The following is a 5,672-nucleotide window of genomic DNA, read 5'->3' as shown; positions in this document are numbered from 1 at the left end:
TATGTGGTATTTCCTTTGTAGAAGTGCATTCTTGGCAGTGAAGAGGGTTTGTATCCATCTCCATATATGTTAATCCACAGTTGTATCAAACAATACAGATATTTATTGTGTTTGTCCAAACGTAATTACACCGTGGGTTACTCTCATTTCTGTAGCAGATAGAACATTTTGCAAAACATGTATACACCTAGCTAAGCTGAATATAATATATTTTTATTGGCCTGTAAATAAATATACTCTTATGCATTGCAGTGATTTCTGCACCTAATTCAGAGTTGTATTTTTTTTTCTTTTTATATGTAAAAAAGACCCAACCCTGTGTGTGTTTTTCGCCTGTTAAGTGTGTAGTCCACATCTGGCCAAAAAGCTGATATGGGGGAAACCAAAACAGCATAATGTGAGGTTTGACTCTAATCTAGTCTTGGGTGGCAATAGTTAAGAGCAAAATGCATTTTTTGAAAGACACAGTTACAGGACATGTCTCAAATTTCATTGAGATGCATTTTGTGCTGAGTGTTTTTCGGTTTAAAAATATTTGCATTGTCTGGCTGTATAATAATACCATAAATATTCTGAAACCCTTGACTTGGAAGAGCTATAAAGACCTAGACCTGTCAAAGGGTTGTCATTTGGCTAAAATTGTGGATACTGCCCTTTATCTCTTTTTTTTGGTTGATGCTTATTTGTTTTACATGTATTTTGAAATACTCTAAGTTTTCCACTGATGTTACAAAATACTACCCTTTAACTTACAGCTTTTAGTCCTGATATTTAAGTCCTTTTGTTCAGAGTGTCTGTTTTGTGTTTTAAATTATATTTTAAAATCAGTACTCTCTCACCTATACTTGCGTGATCATCTCACCCCAAAGCATGAAGCTCATCTGAATGAGCAGAGAGCTCAAGTGAAAGGCAGTGGTGTGGTAACGGTAGTAGTATAATTATGGTAGTGCTTCAGGATTTATTGGGAGTGTGGAAGCAGAGGGCAGAAAACTGTGAGCGTAGGAACTGCCTCAATAGACAAGGCTGAGTCATGTTGGATGAAAAGATGTAGAATGTACAATTGGTGAGGGCTGAAACTGTTAACTATTTATTTTTTAGCTCTAATTTTTTTAGGAGGGTTTAGATATGGGTGATTTCAGCAGATGGAAGGAAGAGGGAAAGGAGAGAAATCTATCTTGAGTTGTTGTAAAACAAGCAGAGGAATAGAGGCAGCTATGAATGAAGATGATAGAGGAGAAGCAAAATTACTTCTTTATGTTACCTGAGTCAAAGAAGATGATTAAAAATTTCTCGGTGTTCCAGTGTCCTGCTGAAGGAGCTCTGAGGCTGCTCCCAGTGACTGTGGTCACTGAATAGTCCTCTGCTTTTTTTTTTTCCAGAGACCCACACGTGACAGAAGAGAAACACGTCCTGACCTAGGATATGTGTAAGAAGTCTGTTTTTGCTGATTAAAACATCAGCACAGTGGTCAGAAAAAAATGGGCTAACATATTTCAAGCTTGCCTTTATAAGCTTGAATTTACACTACAATAATTGGAAAATATTATCACATATATTATTATCCAGTGTGTCTTTTCCAACAGGACCCAATTCTTTAGAAATTTCGCAGTTGAAAGGGAAGCATGGACTTGAAAAGTGGAAAACATGCTGACTTTGAAAGATAAATACTCAATTTCTTTGGATTTTCTTTTCTCATGTTGCTTTTCATACTTCAGAGTAGACTTGTCCCAGCTACTCTGTTCATCTGGTGTTCTCACAGAAGTGCTTTGGAATCTGCTCGTGATCCCTGCTCCTGTGCAGGACGTCATGCTCCTGAGTTAAACGGTTGAAAAAAGCCAAGTGGTATTTTTCAAGGATTTTCAATTCCTAGATGAAAACTTTAGGTTACTTGGGTAAAATTTCCATACTCAATACAATAGTATTTGATTCAATCAGCTGTCCAAATAATTTGGCGTCTCTTTATCAGCCTTCTGCCTCGTGTGCTAAGGCTTGTGTTTTGCAGCTCTACCAAGGTAAGCATTGGAGCTGCCAATGTTTTGAAGGCCCTGCAGGAGTGTGATCTTCCAGTCTGCTATGAGAGATATTTAGAAGTCCATGTATTGATCCCAGGAGAACTGGTTAGTTTTTCTTTGTAACTTTTTACTGGAGATAGTGATCACAATTCCCTTCAGAGTTTTTGGCACTCTGTATTTCTTCAAATTTCCATTTTGAAATGCAAAAGCACTGCAGCCTTAGCCGGCTCCCCAACTTCTCATGCATCAGTTGTGGGGCCATCAGCTCTGGCTGCCTGGTTTTCAACGACTGGGTCTCAATCAGGAGGTTAGGAAAATGTAAATACAAGTAAAGTAAAAGTACAGGCATTCACAGACGTGTTTTGATTGCTTGTAGTGCTGGAAGTCAGGGGTGCTTGGGAGACAGCTGGTAACTTTTCTGTTAAAACTGCAAGTCTTCAAATACATGTGTAAATCTCTGTACATCCTGTTGATTAAATCTTAATTTGCCTATGAACTGTCTAAATATTTGCATAGATATTACTTCTGTCAAATGAAGTAAGTCAGATTCCCATGAAAATATTTTTTCTAATGTTACTTTACTTGCTGTTGTCCAAATGTTTCTATCTGTCATCAGTTTCTTTAGGGGAATGGAAACATTAAAAGTCATGCTGCTGAACTGGAATATTTGGTCCACTGGGCTAGCACTGCTGGAAATGTCCTTGACTTGAACGCTTTCCCTCCCAATAAGAAATGGAGTGTCCCTATTCAATCTCCACTGGAACAAACTGCAGAGAGTTTGCCACTGTTGACTCTTCTTCTGCTAACGGTTGTGGAGGAAGATTGCTACAGGTTGCCCATGTTGATCCTTTTGTAGAAGTGAAGCCTTTGAGTTATGTCCATAAATGCACCAGTTCCTCCTGGGTTAATTTGCAATTTGCATGGTAGTCTGTGTTAGAAGGGATTCCCCATGAATGGTACAATTGAAACCCTGCAGTGGGTACCCTCAGCTTCTGAGGGTGGCAGGTTTGGGCTTGGAACTGAGAAATGGACATTTGTATATGATAAATGGGGATTTCTGTATAGCTGTCAGTTGAGGGCTGCTGCAGCCTTTCCTGTTCATTTGATCTTTCTTTTTTATCCAGTGTGGCGGTTTAGGTGTTCTCTTAATTTGTGAGAAATGTAGCTTGTTATAAGCCAATTCGGGAAGCCACCAGAATTAGGGTGTTCCTTTAAGTATTGAAGTGTTATTTTAAATCCAGGTCACATATTACTAACATTTATTTTAAAATGAAAGACATGGCAATTCTATGTATTATGACTCCCACATCTTACTAAGTTAATAGGGTTGTCTTGAGTGGTCTGGGTAAGTAGGCAAGTGTACTTGGGGCTGTCTCAGTTTTTATGCTGTTTTCCACGTCCAAACGTGTCTATTACTTAGTAATTGCAATTTGTGACCAGAATCTTCTTTTTTCATGCAAAGTATTTGCATTTGTATGTGGTGCCAAGAGGGGGCAGCAGCTTCCTTCCAATCTTCAGCATTAACGAATCTCTGAGAAACAGAACCTATTGTTTCATGGGTTGGGGTTTTTTGTTGGTTTTTTTTTTTTTTTTTTGTGGTTTGGTTGGTTGGTTGTGGTTTTTAATTTAAAAAATAGAAAAACTTTATTCATTAGAACTATTTCTAGAAACATGTAATCTTAAAATAATTAACTTCCAGTCTAATTGACATCCTGTAGCAAGTAGTTTGCAGATTGCACATATTACAGTTAAAAATTGTCCTCTCTGTATATCAGTGAAGCATATGTCCAAACACACATAAACAACAGACATGTATAGTTACTTAAAGCTCTGCATTCATGACTTGCTAAAACCCACTTGATTATTCCCATCAATTACTAAAAATGAGTGCTCTGCTCTCTTAAAAACTCAGAGACAAGCAGTGAAGTGTTTCATCTCTTGTTTGTGGATGGGTTAAGGCTTTCCAAAAGAAGAGACCAAATGCATGATAGAACATGAAGTGAGATGCCGGGCGGGTTTGTAAATACTCCTGCCTGCGCTTCGCCAGTGCCCCCCAACCATGATACAGAACCAGCCTTGTCACATTTGAACCTTTTGAATCTGGTCATGTCGGGTGAGGAGAAGCAGGAAAAAAGGAGATGATAACTGTGTTTTGCTCTAGTCCAGGTTCAGACAGAAGCCTTTTAGTTGGAGAAAGAGGAATGTCAGTTTATGTTGACCCACCATTGTCTTTTCTCTACTGGTGCTCCTTTCCAGACACCACCAAATGGTAGCCTAGTCTGCAGACCTTGTTAGTTGTCATTAACCAGGTGATCAATAGACCTGTCAGCAGAGACATATTTATGGCCTTGGTGCTGGTCCTTGTACAGTGATGCAGAGTTGTTTTGTAAAGAGGGGAGGATGCACCATGACTTCCTGTGTTAAAAAGTTACCTGAATGCCTACCTTAAAGGAGTATGAATGCCATCTGCAAGGTCTTTGAAAGATAGTAGAAAACTTATTGCAGGATTGTTACCAAAAGCATGGCTTGCTTTGTGTTGTGGCGTGTCAGAAAAGGCTTGTGTGGCCTTTTATGATGAGACGCTGAAAGCGCTTGATGTGTGAACCATCCACAACCTTTCCACATCCACGTATGACACTGGCATTTCCATAGAGCAGACATGCTTTATCCAGGTCACCTTATTCAAATTTTATAAAACTGTCTGTCAGAACAGATGGTGTCACTTAAGGATAAAAAGCTTAGCCATAGATGTGAAGAAAAGCTGCCTCTTCAAGTGAGCGCTGCTAGCTCGTCTTAGACTTTATCGCCCCTGTCTTTCCCTTCTTGACAGAGGACTTTTCACAGGTTTGTCGTTGGTGTTTTCAGAGGCCTTTGCATTTTTGGATAGGTTTGATTTGTTGCTACAGCTCTGGACAGGTGGCAGCATATCTGTCTGTCTCAGTTCGCCCATCTGCAAAATGGTGTTTGCCTGGGCCAGGGAAATTAAGATACACAAAACACATTTGTGAAGACTGGTTTCTAGTGTATGCTCAGGGGGTTAAATTGTTCAGACCAGGGGTGGGGTGCTGGGTAACATTACTGTCTTTCCTCCCCTTGCTTCATGGCAAGCATCACCATCTTCTCTGCTATCTGGCACTCCTCATGGAGGAGGACTTCTGATAAGCTCCCTGTCATGGCTCAGGCATCACCCATTGCAGTGTGTTTCTGTGTTGTTTGTTTTGAATTGGTCTTGCTGTTTCTTTTAAGCCTAAAATTTTGGCTCCCTCGCTACCTTTTTGCCTGCCTTTTAGTAGGCAACATACATGAGTTTTTGAAGTCTATTATTGTCTGTTGTCATCTGATTTGGCTGAGAGAATGTTACAAGCTTTGAATAATTTGTTGTGTTTTTAAGTTTTCTCATTCTTTTTGGTAGCTCAGATTTAGTAGGAGGAAATGCTGGGTATTCAGGGTACTGTTCCTCTTTGGGTTAGCCAATAATGCAGATTATTAATACATTAAGGGAGCTTTTCCAGTAAAGTCTGTTAAAAATTTTGTGTCTAGTCAAAATTATGGATTCTTGAGGTCTGTTTGAGGTGATTATTCAGGGCACAAATGCCTTAGTAACACTACTGTGTCATATTTGTTGACTTGCATTTTTTACTATGGTAAAAATTATGTTGT

The sequence above is a fragment of the Prinia subflava genome, chromosome 2 (genome assembly GCF_021018805.1).
Source record: "Prinia subflava isolate CZ2003 ecotype Zambia chromosome 2, Cam_Psub_1.2, whole genome shotgun sequence".
In the NCBI taxonomy this organism is placed as follows: Eukaryota; Metazoa; Chordata; class Aves; order Passeriformes; family Cisticolidae; genus Prinia; species Prinia subflava.
Note: the sequence above shows the minus strand (reverse complement) of the source record.